General features: G+C 36.5%; 1 long non-coding RNA gene across 1 annotated transcript in view; it reads right to left on the reverse strand.

Annotated features, from left to right (window-relative positions):
- The window catches only part of LOC131809791 (uncharacterized), a 96774-nt gene that overhangs the window by 61217 nt on the left and 8282 nt on the right, over positions 1-27275 (reverse strand). Inside the window, exons 2-4 of the long non-coding RNA XR_009345302.1 lie at positions 24129-24267; positions 19893-19995; positions 3374-3413 (exon numbers count right to left, since the gene is read on the reverse strand). This is a non-coding gene — a long non-coding RNA (uncharacterized LOC131809791). The remainder of the gene's footprint in view (positions 1-3373; positions 3414-19892; positions 19996-24128; positions 24268-27275) is intronic.

Consider the following 27275-nt stretch of genomic DNA (forward strand, 5'->3'; position numbering starts at 1 on the left):
GACTTTCTCTGCTTGACTTATTTCAATCAGCATAATCTCTTCCAGTCCCATCCATGTTGCTACAAAAGTTGGGTGTTCATCCTTTCTGATGGAGGCACCTCCATAGTGTATATGGACCACATCTTCCTTATCCATTCATCCATTGAAGGGCATCTTGGTTCTTTCTATAGTTCGGCGACCATGGCCATTGCTGCTATAAACATTGGGGTACAGTTGGCCCTTCTTTTCATGACATCTGTATCCTTGGGGTAAATACCCAGGAGTGCAATGGCAGGTCATAGGGAAGTTCTATTTTTAATTTCTTGAGGAATCTCCACACTGTTCTCCAAAGAGGCTGCACCAACTTGCATTCCCACCAACAGTGTAAGAGGGTTCCCCTTTCTCCACATCCTCTCCAACACATGTTGTTTCCTCTTTTGTTAATTTTGGCCATTCTAACTGGTGTAAGGTGATATCTCAATGTGGTTTTAATTTGAATCTCCCTGAGGGCTAGTGATGATGAACATTTTTTCATGTGTCTGATAGCCATTTGTATGTCTTGATTGGAGAAGTGTCTGTTCATATCTTCTGCCCATTTTTTGATATGTTTGTCTGTTTTGTGTGTGATATCCTGGATATCAACCTTTTGTCTGTACTGTCATTTGCAAATATCTTCTCCCATTCCATGGGTTGCCTCTTTGTTTTTTTGACTGTTTCCTTTGCTGTGCAGAAGCTTTTGATTTTGATGAAGTCCCAAAAGTTTATTTTTGCTTTTGTTCCCTTTGCCTTTGGAGACATATCTTGAAAGAAGTTGCTGTGGCTGATATAGAAGAGATTACTGCCTATGTTCTCCTCTAGGATTCTGATGGATTCCTGTCTCACGTTGAGGTCTTTTATCCATTTTGAGTTTATCTTAGTGTACGGTATAAGAGAATGGTCGAGTTTCATTCTTCTACATTCCAGTTTTCCCAGCACCATTTATTGAAGAGACTGTCTTTTTTCCACTGTATATTTTTATAATTTAACTAAAAACAACTTCTAAGCTTTTTGAGGAAAGCGACATCAATATTCTCATGTAAAGCCCATAGTATCTTAGTGCCATGCTTGACTGAGCACTTAGAAGATGTTGAAAAATCAAAGATGACCTGGAAGATCCATGCCTTGGAAGAATATCATTTTCTTCCGTTAACTCAGATAAATGTAGCAGGAGGAGGATTAAGATTAGGGAAGATGGTGATAGGTGTACTTTGAACATGTTAAGTGTAAGGTGACTCAGCCAACTGACTTCATTCTGTATCTCAGAATTCCAGAAAAGAAGGCAATCTGAGATATAAATATGTTGATCATTTTGCTCTGAGGGAGACTAAATTGTGAGACTTATTGAAAGCACCACAGGAAAGAAGGGGAGGAAAGAAGCAGCTTGGGTCAGGCAGGAGCTTGTGGAGTATGACTCTTTGTAGAAGGAAAGAAAAAGAAGAGAGTCTGAAGAGGCAGAAAAGATAAAATACCCACAGATCTAGAAAGACAATCAAGGTAAAATTTCAGGAGAATATGTAACCAGCCTTATAAAAGTAATGCTAAATTTTACAGAAGGTTAGGACTGAGATTTGGAAATTTCATTTTTCTAATTTAAAGATTCAAGGGAGTGGTGCCTAGGTGGCTTAGTTGCTTAAGCATCTGCTTTCAGCTAAGGTCATGATCTCATGGTCCTGGGATTGAACCCTGCATGGATGGGCTCAGCTCCCTTTTCAGCAGGGAGCCTCCTTCTCCCTCTTTCTCTCCCCCTTGCTTGTGCGCTCTCCCTCTCTCTCTCTCTCTCTCAAATAAATCAATAAAATCTTTTAAAAAATGTGTTGAAGATTCAAGGGAATCTATTTAATAAATGAATGGTTTGCAAAAGTTATATTCTAAAACTCTATATGATCAGGAGTCAGACATTATTTAAAAAATAATACTTTATCCCAGAATTTTGACTTATATGTTGTCAAATATTAATATATGTTTATATATAATATTAATATATGCTTTATTCTGAAATAATATTAAAATTGAGTGTAAAAGTTACAGCACAGTAAGGTTTCCTAATGAGAGATATAAAGATAATATCCTTTGTATAAGTTCACTGAGTAGAAATATCTACATAAGTATTTTTGGGTTTTGCCTTCAATTTAAAATAGGGAGAAAAAGTGTATTCATAGGTATGAGGGAAAGAAATCATGAAAGAAAAATCCAAAATGGTTAGAAAACAATAGAAGTAGGTTGGTTAAAGAAGAAGTGTAGAGAAGTGGAATGAGAGTATAGAGCCAAGAAAGCTTGCAGTAGGGAACCATTATGTCTTCATCCCAGAGAGCAGAAGGAAGAATGAGTGGAGAGACCTTCAAGATGCTGAAGCACAGACTTTAAGGAACCACTTCCAGATGGTCTGAAAGTTTTCAATGACCTGATATGGAATGTCTGGTATTAAGGACATTGGTTGACAAAGTAGTTTAGCACCTTGAGACAATTTGAGAGGATCTATAACAGCTTGAAAAGAGACTATATAGGTGTGCAAAGGGATTTCTGAGGTGTTCCTAAAGAGCCCACAGAGGGTTAGACTGCATAAATGCACAGAGGAGTCATATATATGTGTGTATATGATATTCTTCCAAGGCATGGATCTTCCAGGTCATCTTTGATTTTTCAACATCTTCTAAGTGCTCAGTCAAGCATGGCACTAAGATACTATGGGCTTTACATGAGAATATATATATATATATATATATATATATATATATACACACACATATATATATGTTTATATATAAAAACAAAGAGTTTCAGGTTCACAACAAAATTCAGTGGAAGATACAGAGATTTCCCATATTCCCCTTTGCCCACAATGAAGTCTTTTAACATGTTTAAATAAGTGTGTTCAAACATCCCTCAACAGCTATTAGATAATATTTTACAAATAAAAGGAAATGAGGAAAACAAAGGGCAGGTAATGTAATTTCTATGTTGAATTCCTTAGGACACAGGGCTCAAGTCTTGAGAGTGGTAGGGTTGGGTTTGGTTTCGCTTTGTTTTGTGTTTGTTTGATAATGAACTAAAAAATGCTAGTGGGTTGCTGATATGAGATGTTGAAAAGTTCAAAGGAATTAGGGAGATTAAATAACTGAGAGACCAGAACTTTAGAAATGTTATCGATACAGATGTTTTAGTCATCTAAAATAACCACACAGAAGATGGATGTATCTGCATGCTATACGCTTCAAGTAAGTCAAGGTATTGTTCGGGTATGAGTGCTAAAAACAGAAATAAAGGTTAGAGAAGGTTGTGGAACAAGAATCCAAAGAGTGAGGGAAAGGCAACAAAACAAGACAACTTACAGGGAAGCAAGAAGAATACCACTTACTTCTTGCATCAGGATTCTGCAGGTAGCATCTCTACCATTACTAGAAAAGAATTAAAGAGAAATGTGTCAATTGGTTTGTTATATTTTAATAAAGACTGTAATAGCAGAAGTTACATTTAGACAATTTCAGTTGCCATCTCATTAGATATTTTTCAAAACTATTTCTTCATAGGTTTCAAAGGTGAATTTTAATAAATTTTTACATTCAATTCAGATAGAAAAATGTATGTTGATAAACTTACTGACATTCAATCTGCTTATCATTATTTCCCTTCAAACCCCAAATAGCATATAAACAGAAAAAACTAATCAACTGAAGCAGAAACACAGTATCAATTAGGTTGGTGCCTGGGAACTGAAAAAAGAGCAAACAAAATTAATTCTAATCAGTTTGGTAATAAAAAATCAAAAATGTGTAATAACTCAAGATGACTATGCCAGAAAGTCATTGTGATTTGGCAAAGTATTTTTACATAAACACTTAAAATCCTTCAAAACAGTATTTCTATATGTGTCTTATTATCATTTTAAAATTATGTTTAGTATCACTTTTAAGATACTTAAGACTATATGAAAGAGGAAATTGAAATTTTCAAACATACCTCTATGTCTCTTTTGTGGCTATAATCACATGTTGCAGATATTTCAAAATTTAACAATAATAGCAATAAATGTTTATTGGACATTTATTTTGTACCTTATATATTTTACATACATTAAAACAATCATGATAGTAGTCATTCAAAGCATGATGGAGTTCATTATATTGAAGGACCTGCAAGTCTTTATAAGAATTCCAGTGATGGAGGGGTCTCCAGATTACCTTCAAAAGTACCCTATGGGAAAAGAGTAGCTTTAAATGCTTATCAAGCCAAAAGAGGTCTAACTCTTGACAACCTGGATAGAACCAGTCAAGTAAGATTCAGGAGTCATTACTTACCACCTGTTAAGTGGCTGAGGAGAGACAGAGCACAGTCTCTACAGGCAAATAGATACAGGGAGATAATGACCATGCCCCCTTCTACCTGCTCACCAACTTTGCAACAGGACCAAGCTACAGAGTGGACAGGACTTGAATGAAGCTGGAAATTTTGATTACCTAGGACTGAGCATATTAATTACTGATTGATACTTTTCACTAGAATTTATTGAGTGTTCAGAAAAGTTATTGCAATCTTTTTTTATTGAATCCCATATATAGAGAGGTCCCAACCAAGTGAGCTTACTCAGACATTAAAAAAAGGATACAGCTGTTTTCTGACTTTAACTTATGAGTTTTGGCTCAACCTAACATTTATACCTACATGATAACTCCAGTTGCTTAGCATAGCATTCAAGGTCTATAAAAGTGGAACTTGCTTGCTTTCCCTGTTTCGTGCATTACCCAAAGCATTCTTCTCTCTTTTATTTTAGATGTATGTGCAACCCCTACATGCCAGACAATTTTATGAGTCTGTTGTATGTTTGAGGTAGTTGCTGAGTGAAAATATCCATCTCATTGCTAAAATAAAAAATTTTCCAAAAAAATTTTTGCATTGTTGTCATGAAAATATAAAATGAACCTGAGAAAAATGTATATATATAAATATAAATATATATGTAATATATATATAATGACCACTGGGCCTGTGTACACACACACACACACACACACACACACACACACACACACAAACAGACATGGTATCTACTTAGGAAACTGAAATAAGTTTGCATATATTCAAGTCTAGTTAATATCCCAGATTCCACAAAGTGATAAAATGCAATATTTAGGGTTATCATTTGTGTTGGATGGAAATAAATTCTGTCTTTACTGAGGAAAAATTCATTTTCATTCCTTTGAACGAATCATTTGTGTGACTCTTAGTTTTCTAGAAGTTAAGTCCCTATTCCTTAAGAATTGAGAATAGCCTGGTGAATAGGAAGTCAACCAAAGGTACACAGCTCTGACCCACCAAATATCACTCAGCACTCCCCTGAAAGGAAAACCCAAAATCTTTCTTTATCTCCATGCTTTATTTCCATGGCTTGGGCAATTTTTGTGATACCATTACTTTCCCAGTAAACTCTCCCTCATCTGTCAATACATAGCCCAGTTGCCATCTCCTCTCTGAAAATGTTTCAACTGCCTCCAGGAAAACTCTCGATCCCAGTTTACCATCTGACTCCTCTATCACCAACATCATACTTTAGATTGAGATGGTAGTTATTTTGTATGTCTTGTTTCTCTTCTTAGTGACAAATAGTGTTCTTGGGATATAAAACCATAGTCAAGTTGCACTTCAATTAGGAATCCTGGTTTAAAGTCTAACTTCATCATTTAGTAGGCATATAACCTCAGGCCAGTTATTTAACCCCTCCCAGTTTAACTGATCTCATCCTTCAAATGAGAATAATGTCTAACACAAAGTTGTATCATGAGGAACAAATGAAGTAAAATATATAAGACCTTTATTTTTATATCATCTCTCCAAAAATAGTATCAATAGTAATAAAGGTATCAAGAACATAGAAAATGATGGAAGTGGAAGTGAAATTTTGATATACAAGTTTAAACCTGAGCTTTGAGAAATTCTCAGAATATGTATTTTATATGTGATTTGGTATATTTCACTGGACCATAGGAAGATCCTTAAATGTGAGTCAAAAGTGTCAATTTCAAGTCCCACTAAAAGCAGATAGCAAAATGGTACAAATCATTTACTTTATCAAATTATGTTAATCATAGTAACTCACAAAGCAATTGAGTTTTTTTTCTTAATTTAGCTCCAAAAGAATTTTCTACATGTTTTCTTTCCTGTGTTCTTTTAATTTATAAACTGCACAAAATAAATTTCCTGTAATTGTATTATTTTCAGGGCCTTCCACTCAGGTATTAACACTTTCAAAGGAAAAAAAAATACTTCTAAATAAATAATTATTAATAAATTAATTATTACTTATTAATTAATAATTATCTTTAGGAAAACATGACTTTTATTTAGTGAGAGATTTTTATTTTAAATTGCATTAAAAAAACATAGTTCTAGGCACAAAGAATGATGCAAGAGAAGTTAGAAACCCTGTGGTTCCTGCAGAGTACTTATGCTAATCTGAACAGGTCCTGCAAAAGGAAATACAGCACTAACAGATCTAGAAAACCTGCTGTATTATTTTTCTTCCAAACCATCAGCATTCTCATTTTGGCAGGAGAATAAAGAAAAAAATGACTGTGTTTTAAAGACAGTCAAAATGGAAACCTGTAATATGACAACAAATCACTGGCATTCTTCATGGAGGTTTATCTTCAACCCAGCAGAAGAACCAACACCAAAGCAAATGGAAAACTGACATCAGTATGTTCTTAAAAGTGGTATACCACCTCCATACAGTAGTTCAATTCCAGACAAGTTTTTTCTGAGTTGGAGTTTTAGAAATTGAGTCATCTTCTATAAGCAGTAGAAGGACTAATGATTTAAAGGATTCCATAGTGGGTGTCTGGGTGGCTCAGTGGGTTAAAGTCTCTGCTTTCAGCTCAGGTCATGATCTCAGGGTCCTGGAATCGAGCTCCACATCATGCTCTCTGCTCATCAGGGAGCCTGCTTCCTCATCTCTCTCTGCCTGCCTCTCTGTCTACCTGTGATCTCTGTCAAATAAATAAATAAAATCTAAAAAAAAAAAAAAAAAAGGAATCCATAGTTCAACCCATTTTGATAATACAGGCATTCCATGGCTTTTTCCTTTCTTCTATTAACTTATATTTTCATAGAATAGAACCAGAAATTGGCTGATCAGGTTTTTTTGTTCTGAATACTCTACATTCTCATACTTGGGTTGGAATGCCAGTATATAACCATGAATTCTGTTATCACGAATGATAAATACATCTAACACATTGAGTGCTCACTTTGTACCAGGCAGTGTACCAAGTGCTTTATACAGACTATCTCATTTGATCTATAATGAGGTGTATCTATTTTTATCTTATTTTATAGAAAAAGAAGTAGAAGTAATTTGTACAAATGAACTGAGGTAGCCTGGATTAGATAAAGTCAGTCTGATGACAAAGCTAAGTTCTCCGGCCCTACCATCCAACGTAAATGGTAGAGCCCAAAGTTCCACCATCCAGCTTTCCTTATTTTAAAGAGCCTGATAAAATATCAATTTAATACGTGAAAAAAATTGTTCATTAAATATCCAAGATAAAATTCCCCATTTTCAATGGCCCAGAATGAATAAGCTTAATAAATAAAAAATTATTCATTTCTCTTATAATCTTGAAAGGAATTTTAAATGCCCTTCATTGGGAGTGTGGAGGAAGTAATAATTATTCTTAGTTTTTTGTGGAAGGATTTAGGTTGCTTTGACTCTGAATTTATGTAAGTGGAAAATGCATTTAGAAAATTGTTACCTACAATTTGGGGGCCAATTTTCAGGTGTAATGACATTTCATAGAGTAAATAATGGGATGAATATGTGCTTTCTCAAGTAAAACTAACAAGGTTCATAAAGAGGTTAGCTTGGTAGAGTGTTGGGATGTCTCATCAAGACAGTCATGGTTTCTATCTCATTTATATTTCTCACCAGAAATACTGCATAATTATATACTAGCTATCCAAAGGAATAAATTAGAAATCCTAAGGGGAGCAAACTTTCTTTAAAAATAATGACTAATTAACATAATAATAATCTCAGTATTTCAATTCATAATCAAGAGATTCTATTGAGACCCAAAGGGGTTGCAAGCATGAGGTCAAATACTAGAAGTGGTGTGGGTGGGTAAACAAACAGCTTTCAGTGATTGTATTCCAGTCCTTCCCAGATATTTAATTTTTCTCTTTACTAACCCTTCTATGAACTCATAAGCAGGAAGCACATGACTGTCAGCATTGATGTGACAACAGGACTATAATCCAACAGAAGACAAAACAGTGAGAAATTGTCCAGAGACAGGTTGTAGTTACTGGAGGGATCACTTTGTTGTCTTGGGCGTTCAGAGAAACTTAATCTTCTAGAATCCAAATTTTATTTGTCTTTTTAAAGTTTAAAGGTGAAAAAGATGCACTCTAGTGCCCCAAGCCTATAGGCTATAACATTTTTAAATTTTGACATTTTTAAATTTTGCAAAAAAAAAAAAAAAAAGTGAAAAAAGAGAAGCTAATAAGAGAACCCATTAATAAATGGAAAAATTCATAAAATAATAAATTTCAAAAAGTGATTAGTAGCATTGGTATGTGACTGAGTCTATCACATATGATGACCAAAGCATTTTAAACTTTGGAGGATTAACATATTAAAATCAGAGCTAATCTAAGCTGTTTTAATTGCCTTGTCATTTATCCAATTATTTAAACTGGATAATTTATAAATCAGATTTAAAATTAAACCTTTCTTTCAGAGTTGAACCACGGATCTAAGATTAGCAGCTTAAATCAAGCTGATCTTACAAATGTAGAATCTTCCAAACCACAAACTGCTTTTGTTGTTTAATTATTCTACAGGTAAAAGGACTGTGGATGTGTGACTGTGTGAGAAACCACTCTACTTTTCATTTCTCTAAAGATGAAGCCTAAACAATTCCACATCCTTTTTGTCCTCTTAATTTAGTCATTGACAATAAGTACATTTTCTGTCTTCTTGCTAAATGTAATTCTCAAGCCTTAGAAACTAGGCTTTTTTTTTTTCCATGCCACAAAAGGCCTTGTCAGTTAGAAACCAATCATTAAGGGCAGAAGGATCCTGCCCCCACCTACCAAGATTGATGAATCACAAAGAGGATGGCTTCACGGTAATCCATTATCTCCAACATATTCCATAACATAACAAGAGGAAAAAGAAAAAAACTAATGTTCTTTTCATGGATAAAATATCACTAGCTGCATCTTTTTTTTTCCCCCTACATTACACATTCCAAAAAGAAAAGTGAAACCGGAGTGGCATTCTATTCCAAAGCAATGCTAATGTATCTACAATCAAGAAAGAAGAAAAAGAAACAAGATTTTTTTTTATTGTAATTGCAACCAGAGCATGTTGGGATTCTCAAGTTAGAATGTGCATTGTGGAATAATAAAAGTATTTCCTTTCATCATCACCATCAAAGTACACACAGCTAAGAAACTTGCCATTAGATAAAAGATTAGCAGCGAGACTGATTTTACTGTTTACATGATTAAGTGCCCTTGTGTGGTCTAATGTATGTTGGGAGATGCCTCAGTCTCTGAAGGTCAGACATTGAGAATACAAAGTAACAGTGAGGAAGAAGATAAAAGCTTGCCTGTGGCAAAAACATTTCATAGGAAAAGAAACATCTGGTAGTGACTTTCATATTTATGGGACTAGAATCTATTCCCAAGTACCTTGAGAAAACTCATACACTCATGCAGTTATTAAAATGAAGAATGTCCTCAAATCTTTACTGGGAATATATTCTCTACCCAACACAAAACAATTGTCAGTTAATTTTTACATAACTTAGAAGTATATGTTATTGATCAGAAACATCAACGAAAGTATGGCAATGTGTTCGTATCCAACTGCTTCTGTACAAAATCACCACAGATTTAGTGGCACAAAACAATACAAATTTATTCTATTATGGTTCTGGAGGTCAAGAGTCTAAAACCAGTTGGTCATTTGTACTGTGTTCCTTCTGGAGTCTTCAGAGGGAAATTCTGTTTCCTTTCCTTTTTTAGCTTCTAGAGGCTACTTGCATTTCTTGGCCCATGGACCTTTCTTGACATAACTCCAACTGCTTTCTTCTGCCATCATGACTTCTACTCCTCATTCACCCTCTGTCTCTTTCTTATAAGACCATTATTGGGGCATCTGGGCAGCACAGTTGGTAAAGCATCCAGCTCTTGGTTTTGGCACAGGTTGCATTCTCAGGGTCCTGATCTCAGGGTCATGAGATTGAGCCCTATGTCTGGCTCTGTGCTCAGCATAAAGTCTGCTTAAGACTCTTCCTCTCCCTCTACCCTCCCCTCTGCATGGGTGTGCTATCTCTTTCTCTCAAATAAATAAATATTTTAAAAAATAATACCATTATCATTAGACTTGCCTCCTCTTCTGCTCCCAGATTACCCAAAATAATCTCAAAATTTCTGATTTCATCACATCTACAAAATGTCTTTGGTTATATAAGGTAGCATATTCACAGGTTACAGGAAGTAGGACACAGTCATATGGTAGGAGTGTGGAATAGTATTCAGCCTACCACAGGGTATCCTCTGGCCTCCAAATATTCATGTTCATCCCAAACGCAAAATACATTTACCATATCCCAAGTTTCTCCAAAGTCTCAAACCATTACAGCTTCAAATCTCATTAAGTCTCATCCATTCAAAAATCCCAAACCTCACCATTTAATTTATCTAAATTTGGTAGGATTGGGAGTCTGAGTTGAATACATCCTGGGAAAAAAATTTCTTTCCATCTATGGACCTATTAAACTTAAAAACAAGTTATCATAATGGTGACAAGCACAGGTTAATAGTTACAGGCACCCAAATCGAGAGAAAATGAAAGGAAAAAGGAGTCCTTGGCGCCAAACAATATCAAAATCCAACTGGGCAAACCCTGATAGGTTTCAAGGTCTGGGATTGGTCTTTTCTGGCAAGACGCTCTGCCTTCTGGGCTCATCATTCTATCTTCTGGGTTCATAGCTCTACCCTATAGGCCTGCAGCTTCCTCTGAACCATCCTGCCCTTTTCATGAAGGGTAGCACATGTTTGCACCTGAGTCATGTTTTTAGCCTATTTTCTTCCTGCAGAATCTTGGAAGTCTGAAAGTCTCCTTTCATTTCATCCCCTCTCTGTCCTTTGCAGTCCAAGCTGACAGTGTTTCTGCTGGTATAACATTCTAAATGAACTGAGGGTCTTCTGTGTATATCTCAGGGATTCACTCCATTAGATAAGAGAACTCTGCCACAGATCTTTCCTGGATAATCCTATCTCTATTCCCTGCCTCTGCTGAGATGGCTGAAGGGGTACATGAACGACATGTCTAATCTCCTCAAAGAGCTCTCTGTGTGGGGATACTTTGACCATTAGATCCATTGGGGGCACTGTCAAGAGATTATCCAGCCAAACCCTTGACTTTATCTCTAGAGTATGCTTTCCTTACAATGAACCCCCTAATGTTAGCATCTTTTACCATTTGGATAGGCTGAGAATCTCTCAAATCAAGTTCTGTTTTCTTTTTGGGTAAGAGATCTCTCAGTTGATCTCTTCCCTCTTGGATTTTACTATCAGCAGCAAGAAGAAACCAAGCCATACCTTCATGCTTGGAAATCATCCCAGCCAAATACCCAAGTTCTTCTTCTTTTTTTTTTTTTTTAAAGATTTTATTTATTTATTTGACAGACAGAGATCACAAGTAGGCAGAGAGGCAGGCAGAGAAAGAGAAAAGGAAGCAGGCTTCCTGCTGAGCAGAGAGCCCGATGCGGGACTTGATTCCAGGACCCTGAGATCATGACCTGAGCCGAAGGCAGCGGCTTAAACCACTGAGCCACCCAGGCGCCCCTCCAAGTTCTTCTTCTATATACTTTGCTCCTAACACAAGTGTAGGACACAATTCTACTAAGTTTTCTGCCACTATGTGACAAGAATCCCCTTTCCTCTCGGACTCATTTCCTTCTGAGCCCTCAACAGAAGTATTTTCAATATTCATACATCCAGATACATTCTATTTTTAACTAGTTTGGTATTCCCCCTGATACAGGCTTGCTGTGTTCCTCATCTCCTTCTGAGCCCTTACCAACAACAGCTTTAACAGTCACATTTCTACCAGTAGTCTGTTTCAGGCAAAGTCAGCCTTTTCTATCATTCTCTCAAACTCTTCCAGCCTCTGCTCCTGTAATTCCAAAGCCACTCTTAATGCATTTTTAGGGATTTGGTAAGCAGCTCTCTACTTTGAGGTACCAAAATAGGCCTTAGATTCCTATGGCTGTTGTGACAATTTATTATGGAATAAGAAGCTTAAAACAACTCAAATGTATTCTCTTATAGTTTTAGAGGAAAGAAGCCAAGAACCAAGATGTTGACACAGTTGTCTCTTTCTAGAGGCTTTAAGGGAGAATTTGTTTCTTGGCCTTTCCCAACTCATTGTCTGCCTGCATTCTCTAGCTAGTGACCACTAACCAGACTGACTACTACTTCTTTCTCCTATAGTCACATCCCCTACTCCATGTGGTCTCCCTCAAGGACCACTGTGACTATATTTAGGACGCATCCAGATAATCTAGGATGATCAATCTTTGCACCTCAGGATCCTTAATTACATCCTTTGATCCATAATCACACTTTTGATATATAAGGTAACAATATTCACAGGTTCTAGAGATTAGGACACAAATGTCCTGGAGGGGTGAGGTATATTATTTAGCCTGCTATAAACAGCCAATGAGGACTGCTAAGTGGTGAATTATGAATTATTATTAATGATTTTAATAATGAAATTATTAATTTCATTCATTTCTCTCATTCATCAATTATTCATTCATCATTATTAGCTCCTTCTACATGAAAAATATCATGCTTGATGCTGGAGATACAGAGAGAAAAACACAATTCCCATCCTAAGGAATTTTTAGTGTTGTTTGGAAAAGGACAAAAAGATAAAAAATTGAACCTTAGTGGGCGAATGAGAAAATTTTTAACTCAGACTGAAAGAAAAGAATAGGTCAGGGAAGGTTCAGGGATCAGGACTGACATGTGATGAAAAAGTTGAAATCAGCCAGCCTAATAATGGGGCACAGGGTGAGTCCAGGCAGAGGTAATAGTTTGAGAAAGAAATTCTTTTCCTATTTTTTAGTTACATATTTTAATATTTCAGAGAAAACCATAAATTAGAGTTGTGATAAGTATTAAGTAGCCATTTTTCTTTCCTCTGTTGATCTGTACTTTTCAATCTTAAAAATATGTAATAGTTCCTATCACCACCCATTGCTGATCAGTCTGTGGTTGGACATGAGAATAAGCAAAATCATCTGGCTAATAATTACTCAGGCTTACTCTCTCTAATATATTGGGGCAGAGAGAAACACAGACTGAGGTTAGCTATTGGTATGCACTGGAGCTGAGATACTCGTAGGTACTACAGTGGTATATAAAAATCACCTATAGACCTGTATAAAAATATAAATTTAGAGGCACCTGGGTGGCTTAGTCGGTTAAGTGTCTGACTTCAGCTGAGGTCATGATCCCAGCTTCCTGGGATCAAGCCCTGCATCAGGCTCCCGCTCAGCGGGAAATCTGCTTTCACCTTCCCCTGCTCTTGTGAGCTCTCTCTCCATCTCAAATGAACAAGTAACATCTTCAAAAATATATATAAATTCAGAATGCCAGGCATAGTTTCTATCTTGAATTCCCACATAAAAATGGGCAAAGTAACTAGATAGCAAAATCATGATGACACAGACAGTATTTACAACAAAACTACTTGAGATATCCTCACAACATATCCCCCAATCCATCCACAGGTGGGAAATAAGTGCCAACTGCCTCAGGAACTGCATGGGGTTGGATAGAACAATGTGATATTTGACAGACTCCAAAACAAGAGAACACCAAGGAGCCAACAGATATTTGCTGAGGGACCAGTCTGAGAACATGAGCCAAACCTAAGTGGTTTTCCCCCACTGTAATACATGAGGGAACTTAAGGACTATTGGGTCCCCAATGTTGGGTCCCCTAATAATGGGTCCGTGATTAAAGGAGCAAGACTGATACAAAGCGAAGGTCAAGCAAAGCTTTATTTTGCGCCAAGCATCAAGAATCAAACAGACTGGCCAGGGTCAGGCCTCTTACAGAGAACGCGACCCCTCCCTGCCTCACAGAATTTTATAAGCAAAGGCCATGCAGTTGAGCCTGGCCACACACAGGTGGCCAAAGAGATTGCAATATACAGAGAAATCTGCACAGTCATGCTAGGTCACACACAGGTGGCCAATTGAACTACAGTTCACCGCATAGTAGCTATTTGAATTAGCCTATCACCTTAGTCAGAATGGATGCCCAAAAGGCACCCCAAGGGCGGGGCCCATACTGATGCAGCCCCACTGATTGAATGTCTCCACCTGACCCGACCCACCCTTGTACTTGGGCTTTGTTACCTGGGACTGGTTTCCCGGACTTGCTTTTTAGTAAGTTCCCCTGGGGGGAGGGGGGCAGGGTCAATTTAAGTTTTACTGCATAAACAACAAAATGGCAGTTCAACCCAGGTGGGGCCACTCTGGCTGAATAGGCCCTTACAGGACTGCACAGCAAGATTATCTGAGGAGCTGAAGCAGTCTGTCTCCCTAAGAACTCTCAAACTGACATGCTAGAGCTCCTTTCTGGAATGGGAATCCATATTGAGGAGTAACAACTAACAGTGGGATAAAAATTGATCTCAATAGAACAGAATCAAAGGAAGAAAATAATCCAGTGGGGAAAGCTAACAGAGGCATAAAATCCTACAAAGCAAGCTACCATATATATATATTTTAAGCATTAAACACACACATACACACACAGAGGAACACACACATATTTTAAGCATTAAACACACACATACACACACAGAGGAACACACACATTCATGCATGTAGAAGAAAATACTCTGTGAAGTTAGACAAGTTACTTAAAACAAGACCCTTTCTGAAAGTAAAGGATAAATAACCTCACCAAAAATTAAAAAAAAAATAAAAGTAATTTAAAAAGAGAGCAAATATAAGTATCACACTTAGGGTCCTGGGATCAAGTTCCGCATTGGGCTCTCTGCTCAGCAGGGAGCCTGCTTCCTCCTCTCTCTCTGCCTGCCTCTCTGCCTACTTGTGATCTCTCTCTGTCAAATAAATAAATAAATAATCTTAAAAAAATAAATAAGTAAAATAAAATAAAATAAAATAAGAGTATCTGTCTCCTATGCTGGGAGGTCTTGGCTATTGATACTCACTGTAACAGCTGCTTCCCCCTAATGTCCACATTATTTACTTTGTTATGCAAATATTCAAGTATCTCCATCTTAATATCAACAATAAACCTCTAACCACACTCTTTTTGTCTGTATTTTACTAGTTTAATTCTCAGAAGATGGCATATCTTCTATTTTTTTTTCCTAGAACTTCATTGCTTCCTATTACATTTATATGGACTATATTTAGTCCACATATAATAACCATCTGAAAAAATGGTTTATGTCTCCAAATGTATCTTGGTTTATTTTCATGAGAAAACGCAGAAAAAGAAAGGAACCAACTTTAAATCTAGACTCAATTGCATAGTGAATGAAATGTATTTTTAAACAAATTCAAAGGGGTTAATGGTGAGCTTAATATATGTAATGGTGAGCTTAATATATGTATGTGAGCCTAATATATGATGGAGGACACAGAGTGAAAAATATTCAAGTAACACATATAAGAAAACCAATTAATCTATACTCTGACTATACAAAAACATAATAAAACATAAATAGGGTAAAAATAATTTCACTATGTGGGGTTTCAAAATGGCTATGACAAATGGCCTCTCAAACTTAATTCCGAGGTGATGACTAAGAACATATATATCATTGCTTGAAAAACATTTTATTAAATTTTAGAGCTTATATTTTTGGTTTATAGTTCAGCATAGTTTAGGTATATTGGCATGAATTATATATAAAACCACCAGTTTCAATATATTAAAACAAAGGGAAATGGCAGATTAATATGTAACCAAACAAAAAATTTCATCTGTGATAATGTCAAATACATTTGTTATCAGGGAAATACTCAGGGTAGATGTTAAAACCAAATGATGATATGCGATGTTCCTTCCAAGCCTTAAATTATGCACTGAAGTTGATGAGACTGAGCAGGACAGCCATTCAAAAAAGTATTCAAGAACTTGATGCATAAAATGGATTTCTTGCTATTGTATTTTCTATAATATTGTATTCATTTTCATGAATATGCCTAGAATTTCTTCAATCGCTATAAACAAATGAAAACATAGCTGTCAGAAGACTCTACTTTATCTCATGGTGAGTTTCTCTGTTACATTCAAAATAAGTTTATAAAGTAAATATAATAATATGAAAAGTAAATATAATAATATGAATTGCATGCAAATTTGTGAATGTAAGTCTTATGCTGGGAATTTCCATTCGTAGCAAGTATGAACATCATCAGTCTCCTCTGCAGACCTTATCTACTGTATTAGTAAGTTAAGGAGCATTATATCCTAATCCATACCTTTGACCCATGTTATACATTTTGCCTACTGTGCCACTAAATCCTTTGATTTAAAGCCTCGTATGTAATCTGGAAATCTAAATAGGAATTACTACCAACACTGTTCAATTTTATCTCATCTATATTAAATAGTGGTGCAAAGGCAATTAGGCAGACACTTTGATCAATATTTACAACAAACTTGTCCAGTTTGGCTATTATCCTGAAAACAGACATTGAAAATTTGTTTCTTTTCATTTTTACCCTTTCTTTTCTATGATTTTAAATAAAATGTGTATTTTATTTCATCTGTTCTGACTTTCAATTTTATGCACTCAAAGTAAAAAGCTGTGAGTTTCGTTTTATATTCCCTGAATTTAGAATGAACTGCAACCAGATCCAAAAAGGTATTTTATTCTTCTCCAGTCTGAGAAACATTGATACAATCTCTATATTTGAAAAAAAAAAAGATTATAAAAACAAAATATAAATTCTCATTAGTTATTTTAATTTGTAGCCTGTAAGGGTTTCTCCACCTCCTTGGATTTAAAATGAATCTTCATTCATCAAGATTCCCAATTGGAGCAGCTGGGTGGCTGATTTGATTAAGCATACAACCCTTGATTTCAGCTCAGGTCATTTCAGATCTCAGGGTCCTCAGATGGAGCCCTGTGTTGGGCTCTTTGCTCAGTAGGTGGTTTTACTTGAGATTCTCTCTTTCCCTCCCATACTGTCCACATGCTCTCTCTCTCTCTCAAATAATAAATATGTCTTTAAAAAATTTCCAAACATTTTATTAAGTATCTCTCCTCCACAAACCAAATTGACACTAGGATTTGTCAGGTGGCCTAAATGAATTGCATCCCTCACATATAATGAACTAAATCCACTGTGTCTGGAATCGAACATAAAGTTTGGATCTGGTACCTAATGCCTTTCTGTTATCTACTGCTGTATGTCCTTCCTTTAGAACTTCAGAAGAGAGATCATAAATGTGGCTAGTGTAAGACAGAAGTCAGTGTAATCCTCCAAAAGAAAGTTTATTTATTTATTTTATGGCATAATTATTTGCATGATTACTTATTGGTAATTAGCATTTGTATATTTCTTTAAAGGAAGCCATTTTAAGTGCCAACACATTTAGGCTAGTAGAAAGAGGTTAAAACAAAACCCTCTCTTTCAAACTCTCTAGGTCACATCTGATAAGACAAGAGAAGGCAAACCTGATTTGTTCCAATCAGGTTTCTTATCAAAAATTTTTTTCTGGCAAAGATAAACTTGGCTCATCAAAGAAAGAAGATTCTCTAGAGGCTGTTGGTAAACTCACTTTCTTTTGAAAAACATAAATTTTGAGACATGATAGTGCAAAGGGTAAGTTTTTCATTTATAGACTCATTATAGAACATTCATAGACTACTTGTGCTTAGTATTTAATTTCTAATTTATTTTAGAGAACAGGAATTTTGTTCATAAATTTTACTTTGTCTAAATATACCAGTAAATGTATGAATAGCACCAGAATTAGGACAATTTGATGTTCTTTTGAAAATTTTTTTTTTTTTTTTTTTTGAGGGAGGGAGACACAGAGGAAGAGGGAGACAAGCAGATTTCCTGCTGAGTGAGAAGCTGGAGGCAGGGCTCTATCCTAGGACCATGACCTGAGCTGAAATCAAGAGCTGGATGCACAACCAACTGAGCCACCCAGTCCCTCTGACAATTTGATATTTTTAATGATTCTCTATTGAAACCTACACACTGGGTCAAAAGGTAGAACCACAAATTCTAGGCCACTGTAAGTTCTATGCATAGGATCCTCCTCTTTGGAGTCCAGGGATCCGAGTAAGTAACCTCCCCCCATGACCCAGTCCTCAAAAAAAAATTTTTTTTTTCCTCAACGAGTAATCAAGTAAAATGGTGCTAAATGGAGAGTTTCTTTTCTTATAGTTAAATCTAGGCAGTCTGAGCCCCATGGGGATATGTCATGTACTGACAATCCCTCAAATCTGAGTATTCCCTGTTAAAGAGTCTATAGGGGTCAATACAATTTTCATAATCACGGTTATCTGATGTCTCAACTATCTCAACTCTGTCTCCAGCTACTCTTAGGGAAGTAAGAAGGGCTTCCTTACTTCTAGGATACTTCAGTTTGGCCTTGGTGGAAGCAGAGTTAGAAGAGCCCATGATTTGAGGTCCAGGCAGAAGGATACAACTTTCTATGCAAGAATGGCTCAAAGTACTTTCTTGATTGATGGGTGCAATTAAAAAAAAGAAAGAAAGAAAAGAAAGAAAAAAGAAAAGAAAAAAGAAAAAAAGAGTGAGAGAGAGGTAGATCAGAGGCCTCTGTATCTCCTAGTGTGTTTCTACTTTCTACTACACACTTAATTATGACATGTGAGGACCAAACACTAGTTCCAAATTTTCAGATGACATCAGTCTTCTTAGCATCATGCGCTGCTACAATCTTCTGTTCTAGACGTTTTCCCTCTGAGTGATTTGTCTTCTTAATATGTTTACTTCTGCCCGACAAGATTCAACAACTAGCTCAGTTTTCCACATCTGCATACACTGGCTTGTGTGAAGTGTGTTATAAACCTGTAAATCAGGGACTCCTGGGTGGCTGAGTTGTTAAGCATCTGCCTTCGGCTCAGGTTGTGATCCCAGGGTTCTGGGATCAAGCCCCACCTGGGGCTCCCTGCTCTGTGGGAAGCCTGCTTCTCCCCCTTCTACTCCCCCTGCTTGTGTTCCCTCTCTTGCTGTCTCTCTCTGTCAAATAAATAAATAATCTTTAAATAAATAAATAAATAAACCTGTAAATCGCTCTGATGTCTTTCATCATTCCAACCTTGTCAAAAAAACTCAGTACTGTGTTGTTTAATAACTTTGCCATAACTCTGAGAAGTATTTGTGACTGAAGGCAATTCGCCCTCACCCGAGCTACTATTGACTAGGTTGGGAAGAACAAAAGATTTCCTTTTAGTTCTTCCAATTTGGTCTGAAGAAAATGCATTCATTCTAAAGCATGAGTGGGAGTGTTGGTGACAGAGATGAAGGTGAAGAGAAGGAAGAGGAGGAGATCCTGCACACAGGGGATGTAGGGGAGCTGCTCACAGATGACCTGCTTTCTTCATGTGGCTAGTGTATGTTTCTCTGGAATCCGTACCACCAATAATTCTCTTTCTCCAATCTTTAAGGATCCTATTCAAACTCTATTCATTAATTTTGCTTGCACAGTCATAAAAACTCAAACGTTTTGAACAAGGCTAATGATGGGTCTGGACTGTTTGGAAAAAAATTGTGCTGCTGCTTTGTGAGTCACCAGGGCTTAAAGGTTTCATGTTATCTTACCTCCTCCAGCAAAACTCCTTCCTTGAATGATCCCTTACAAATAATTGTCCCCTAACGTAGTCTTGCTTAGGCTGGCACCTCCATGGAGAGGGTCAATCTGGTCCTGGCAAGAAAGGGCAGAGGGAGGCAGATGAGGCTCTGGTTGACCCATGCCTATGTTTGGGACTCCTGACTTCAGATGAAGGTGGATCCAGGTTCACACTGACTCACATACAACAGTGTGGGGCCCCCATCGGTCCCCATAGGTGTCCTATATAGATTTTTTTAAACTGTATTTGTATATTATAAATTTATTAATTCAATTTAAGTTTCTTTTTTTTTTTTTAAGATTTTATTTATTTGACAGAGAGAGACAGCAATAGAAGGAACACAAGCAGGGGGAGTGGGAGAGGGAGAAGCGGGCTTCCTGCTCGATCCCAGGATCTGAGGATCACGACCTAAGCCGAAGGCAGACACTTTGACGACAAAGCCACCCAGGAGCCCCTAAGTTTCTTCCTCTTCTAATAGAGGTTAAACCACTTAAATCTAGTCTTCTAGTTATTATTTAGATGTCATCTTCTGTAATTCTTTTTTTTTTTTTTTTTTTTTTTAAAGATTTTATTTATTTATTTGACAGAGAGAAATCACAAGTAGGCAGAGAGGCAGGCAGAGAGAGAGAGAGAGGAGGAAGCAGGCTCCCTGCTGAGCAGAGAGCCCGATGCGGGACTCGATCCCAGGACCCTGAGATCATGACCTGAGCCGAAGGCAGCGGCTTAACCACTGAGCCACCCAGGCGCCCCCATCTTCTGTAATTCTATTTTATGTTCTTATTTTACTATTTCTTAATAACATAATTAATCATTTTATAATGTATCACAAATTTTAGAATATAAGAATAGTCCTTCCATACTTACCTTTCAAAATAGAAAATTTGACCACTTTCAGAGCTTCTCTTACCTTCTGACACTTATCTACCTTTATCATGAAGGTAGAGTCCATTAATTTTCACTTTTTTTTCTTTGTGTCCTATTTTGCTCAAGTAGTCATACCAGTTAAGATTTTTTTAGTCCCAGCTCTCCTTTTGGCGTTCTGTATTCCAATTAATTTTTATTAGTCTTTTTGCTATCTTTATGATGTTATTTAATTAAATCCAAATATTTCTTCTCAAAAACAATGATCGTGTTTAGTGCATAGTCCATTACTGGTATAGAACTGTACCTGTGCTTTGAGATAGCAGTCTTACTTAACCCTTGAATGTTCATCATTGATCTTGTGAGTCTTTTTGAGGTGCCATGGGACATACTGAGATATAACCTGTACAATACATATTTATAAGACTAAAGAAAGATCAATTTGGATTAAATAGGAACATGTACTGAGTGAACTAAGTGCTAGGAAAATTCAGAGACAAACAACACTGTTGCTGAATTCAAAGGTGTAGAATTCCACATCTTAAGATATTGGATCACACCTGCCATTCAGGAGTTCAGGAATTCAGGAATTCAGGAAAAGGTATTTGGAAAAGTGATTTAATCAGTATCCATCTGATTGATAGGTGGTTTTACTGTATGTTGATATTGAAAATTAAAGTTAAAAATTGTTAATGTCTTTTCATAGTAGTTTACATTTATGCATTTTACTTGGAATGTAATGGACCTTTTTGGTTTCTTTCAAGTCCTAATCTTGGGAATTTATTTACTTTAGTTCTAGAATTTTTTTTCTTTTATTACTATTTAATTTTATTATTATTATTGCCTATGTATTCATCTCTCTTTATTCTGTGTTCTTCTCTTTTGCTTCCTATTACTCAGTACATTCTCATTCTCCATCTTCTCTTGAAATTAAGTATACTTTAAAGATTATCCCAGATTGCCTTCTACTTCATTATTTGATCTTCTTCAGAGACAGTTCTACCATTCCATATTAAATGTTTCTGATGCTGATTTTATATTTTATATCTTAGAAATCTCTTTAGTCTTTTCTGGGTTCCTTGCTAAGACCCGGTTTCAGTTTACTGAGTGTTGGTATGAGTTGTTATTTAAAAAATTTCTAAGAATTCATGTGAAAGTTCTGTTTAGGAATTCATATTACCTTTTTTTGTATTTTGTCCTTTTTCTTTGATGCTTCAGAATATTTATTTGTTTCTTTGTTTTAAATTGAGAACAGGTTTTCTTTAAACCAATATGCACTACTAATTAGCCTGCTTACTTCTGGAAAACAGAACTTGAAACAGACTTAAAAGCTCCAATGTTTGGAGTGAGGAAGTAGACCAACTTAAGAAGTTTTCTGTACTTGCTTTCAAAACTCAAATGTTTGCACAACACATTCCTGTGTTTCTTTAAAAATTAAAATGCAATTCTTGATTTCATGTTGGAAATTCTGTATCTCAAGAAGAGGATTAACAAATGAATAGAAATATACATATATGTGTTCTTACTGGAAGCTATATGTTAAAATATATAGGAGCACAGTCATAGCCCCAGGCTAGTAAGCAAAACAAGCAAACAAAAACAAATTTTCAACAATAGTAGAATGAATAAATAAATTGTCGTATGCCCTTAAAATGGGCTATTAAATATCAGTGCTACTGAATGTACCACTAATGATTCATGTACTCACATATATAATACTGAGCAAAAAAATTCCAGATACACAAAACTAAAACTATGGTGATGAGAGTTTGGGTTGTGTCATCTTTGGGAGAAAAATTGTGACTGGGAGGGAACACAAAGGCCACTGTTTGGGAACTGGTAATATCCTATTTATGACTCTGGAAAAGGGTTATATGAAAGTTATTGAGATATATATTATGATTTGTGCACTTCTTTGTATGCATGTTATATTCAATAATTCATTTTAAAAATGAGTGGGAAACCACTCATTATCTGTATCTGTCACTAATTACAAGTAACTAATTATATGCATCATCTGTAATGAATGCATTATCTAATGATACCATATATCCCATGCCCTAAAACAAGAGTAAGTGTTCTGCCTTAAAGACAGGTTGAGATAATTCTGAGCAGTCAGAAATGGCTTCATAAAGGAATGGATGGTGTAGAGGATTGATAGATGCATAAAGAGTCAAAGTGCAGGGAGATTATAATTAGTTAAGATGCTGTTGCAACACTTTAATATCACATGCTAGTATTGAAAGGCTGAGCCCTGTGCCATGGGCCATTCGGTGACTCATAAATGTCTGTCTGCTAAATGTGAGTAATATTGGGCTGAATCTTACCTTTGACAATAAATTGAGTTACCACATGGGGAAAAGAAAATATAAGCTTTTCTGATCAATTATAATAATTATCTTTGGAGAAATTCTGGATATAGGCCTAGGACTGGGGGGATTTAGATTCTTACTAAATAAAAATACCTGGGGCTAAATATTGTTTATGTAGTCATGAGCATGTTGGAAATGTGGAAAATGACAAGCATCACAAAAGTGACAAAATAGTTGCAAATTGCATATTGTGAAGATTTCCAGTTCAATGAACTACTAATTGATTTATCTTTGCATTTATGTTTTTTGATTAAAAAGTAGATACAGTGATATTTTAGAAGTGCAGATGTAAGAAAATATGAGAAGAAAAATTATATGTACCCATGTCTAAGGCAACCTCCCTACCATGGTCTAAATCTATCCTTGCATCTACCGAAACAGCACCTGCCACAGAAGGTCTAATTTTACTTTCAGCAGCATTGCTCAAAGAACAAACAGAGAAACCTAGCAAGTCCACTAAATGTGGACTTCATCAATCAGCTAGCAAACACAACCTTGTCTAAAACAAGTCAATGACGATTTCTATCAGGTCGGAAAGCAGAAAATCAAACATAAAGCAGCTCTTGGATTTCAAGAGGAGCGAGTTATCTGAGGCCACCTTTCCCCAAGTATTCTTTCTCCCTGCAAAAGATATTATCAGTTACCACAGGGTAGACAACACCGTCCTCTTCAAAGGAATTTGGAAAATGATGTCACTGACAACAGATAAACTGTGAAATGCAAATGAGGGAGGGAGCAGATGTAGTAGCAAAAAAAGAAAAGTATCATTAAAAAAAGAACTTCAAAATTAATTCTTACCTCATGTAGCTGTGACAAATGAGAAACCGTGGAGGGGAGATAAAGAAGGAGACCAGTGTGCTGAGACTGGATATGGGGAGACAGTCACATCAGCAGAAAGCCATGCCCCCCCACCCCGTGTCATTCTTATTCCTTCTTCATACTTCCCAGCTTAGGCACCCTGTGCAAATACGCACCTGCCTTACATATTTCCACAGATTTTCTCCACATTCCAGAGAGGCTTGGAAAACTCCCCGAAAAGGAATGGCGGCGGTGGCGGTGGCGGTGGTGGTGGTGGTGGAGGGGTCGTCTTTTTACTTACTCACCGTGGGCAATCTAGTTAAACAAACCTGTTTTATTGCAATCTCTGGTTGCAAGTCCACAAAAGCAAATGACATGGATATGAAAAAATGTAATGGATCAAGGTGGGAAAGAAAGGACACCGCAGGGGCGCCTGGGTGGCTCAGTGGGTTGGGGCCTCTGCCTTCAGCTCAGGTCATGGTCCTAGAGTCCTGGGATCGAGTCCCGCATCGGGCTCTCTGCTCTGCTGGGAGCCTGCTTCCCCTTCTCTCTCTGCCTCCCTCTCTGCAAACTTGTGATCTCTGTCAAATAAATAAATAAATAAAATCTTAAAAGAAAAAAAAAAAAAAGAAGATAGAGGTTCGGATGAAGGCTTAAAGTGTAGCTGAAACGTTGGTAAACAGAGTTAGGAATAGAAGGGAATTCATTCCAGAAAGAAGCTCCTTTGAGGGAAAACAGGATCATGTCAAGCATTACAGAAATTAAAAAAATAAAAAAAATAAAATAAAATAAAAAAGTAAAAAAAAAAAAGGAAAGGACACCGCATGCATATTTAGTGAAAAATTTCTAGTCTGACTACATTTGAAACCACCACAAAATTAATTTCTAGATTTTCAAGTCAAAAACTACCGAATCACTGGCGTTCTATAAACCAGAACACATCTCTCTTTGGTGGCTTCGGTCACCCGGGTAGGTCATTCAGGTCAGACTGAAGGCCATGGAACTTCACTTTTCAGCACACAGTGTAATTCTTACCCATACAAAGCAAGAGACTTTCAGAGCAGAAGGAAGGAAAGGAAAGGAGATAACATGTTTTCATTTTGTTTTGTTGGAGTGGTTTGTTCTCAGGCCTCTGTACTCAGCTAGATTTAAAAAACAAAAACAAAAAGACAGACAAGACTAGAGACTCAGGCAGTAAGAAAGAGAAATGCTCATACTGTTTTTTGTTTTGGGTGGGGGGACCCTATCTTCCATTCATCCGCAGGACCTACAACAGATAAAGGAAGCTAGTGCTCAGCATATACCAGCTATGAGGCAACACATCTAGGCTTGTTCAGTATGCACTGGCTGTGTGAGCTTAGGCAAGTCATTTCCCCCTCTCAACTTGAGCATACCCTTTGTAAAGTGTGGTTGGTAATAATACCCCTTCCGGGGATTGTTTCAAGAATGTAACTAGATAATGCCTATGAAAGCACTTTGTGAACTCTAAAGTGCTCTGCAAATATGAGGGAATAAAAGATTGGAAAGCTGCCTCTGGGTGGCTCCTTCTCAAGTATGCCCAGATATTAACATTTTAGTGGAGAAAAAGGAGTGCTAATATTTCTCATTGGCACTTTTCTACTGCAGAAGGAAGTAATCTAAGTAGAAGGAATATATTTTTCCTTGAGACTCAATAAAGCCATTTTCATTTTAATTGGAAAATTGTGGCACGTAAACATTTTTATTTTCCCTGAATTGACCCTTTTGGGGGAAAAAAAAATTAAAAGTTGCTCACAGCTTGTCTAATGGAAAAATCTGAAAGACTGTCCCAGTCTTGCCATGACCTCTGTCTGTGTGACCTTGCACAGGTTACTGCTCTTCCCATCAATCAGTTCTGTACAACAAATATTGATATATCCCTGAATATATGCCAAGCTCAGGGCCAAGCTCAGCCTGAGGAACAAAGAAAAGAGCCAATGACATAGTCCTTCACCCCTAAGAAGTTTACAATTTGACAATTGGTTTTATCTCCCAAACGGAAGTGGTAATCACTGTGTTACCCACATGTCAGGCTTGTTATGAGGATGAAAATCTAATACAGGAGAGGGCTTGGCAAAAGTGAAAAGTGGTACATAAATGCAGAGTGGTATTACTACGAGTTATAAAACCATCAGCAGCATATAGATGGTTAAAGAATGCTTAGCAGACAAGGTGGAAAAGGGATTAATATTTAGAGAGCTTCTGCCCCATATACACACAGAGATCTACATATATCATTTCATCCATACAACAGACTGGTTAAGTGGGTATTAACTGCCGCTTTTGACCAACGGGGAAATTGAGACTTCTATCCGTTAAAAGGACACAGCTAACAAATCAGAGCCACAGCAAAAACTCGACAGAAACTGTTGGTGTAAACTGCGTCGCTTCAGAAATCCACACAGATTTTCACCAGGGAAAGGAGTCAAAATTTCACAAGCAGCATAATCAGCTGTAGAAATGGCTAAAAACAGTTTTTCAACTTATTAAAAAAAAAAAAAAGGCATTTGAAGGAAAGGAACAAAACGCACTAACTTAATATGGCAACATAAAGGAATCCAAAAACATATCACTATCCTTTCTTAACCCCCTAAACAGAACTCAGGTCTAGAATAATTTTTATTTAAAAGCAAAATGAATACTGTTCCCTGAGTCCTCGAGTACTTGGAATGGATTGCAAAACTGCACATTTCAGTACTTACATGGTTAAAAGAATCATTTAGAGAGAGCTTCATAAAATCAAAATTTCTGTAGTGCTTTCTATATGGATTAGCATACCAAGCAAAATACAAAAGGTAGCTTAATACCCAGATATAATAAAATCAAGAGCTTAACTTCTAATATCCTCTCTCCAATCAGGTATGGATTTACAAAACATTTTACTATGGTTGTTATTTTCCTTAGCTAAGACTCACTACTAAATCCACCAGCCTGAAAGATTGTTGAGTTATATTGGTATGATTTTCAAAATTTATTTCCAACCTATGTAGCAGAATGAGATAAACTCTAGGGGTATGCAAAAGCTGGAAACTGCTTAGAAGCCGCTAACACGAACACATATAAATCAAGCAGCCTGGAATTATAAATATGTAATGACTATTTAGAAAAAAAAATGTTAAATGATTGGATCTCTTGCTGACCTAAATGGCTATGAATTAACACTTCTCCCTCACAGCAGGAAGAGAACAAGTAATATTTATCAAGCACCTACTAAATGCTAGGCCCTGTGGTACATGCTTTTTATACATCTGTCATTTACCTCCCACAAAAACTTTATGAAGTGAGTAATGTTGTCTTTATGTTTT

The sequence above is a fragment of the Mustela lutreola genome, chromosome 10, assembly GCF_030435805.1.
Source record: "Mustela lutreola isolate mMusLut2 chromosome 10, mMusLut2.pri, whole genome shotgun sequence".
NCBI lineage: Eukaryota > Metazoa > Chordata > Mammalia > Carnivora > Mustelidae > Mustela > Mustela lutreola.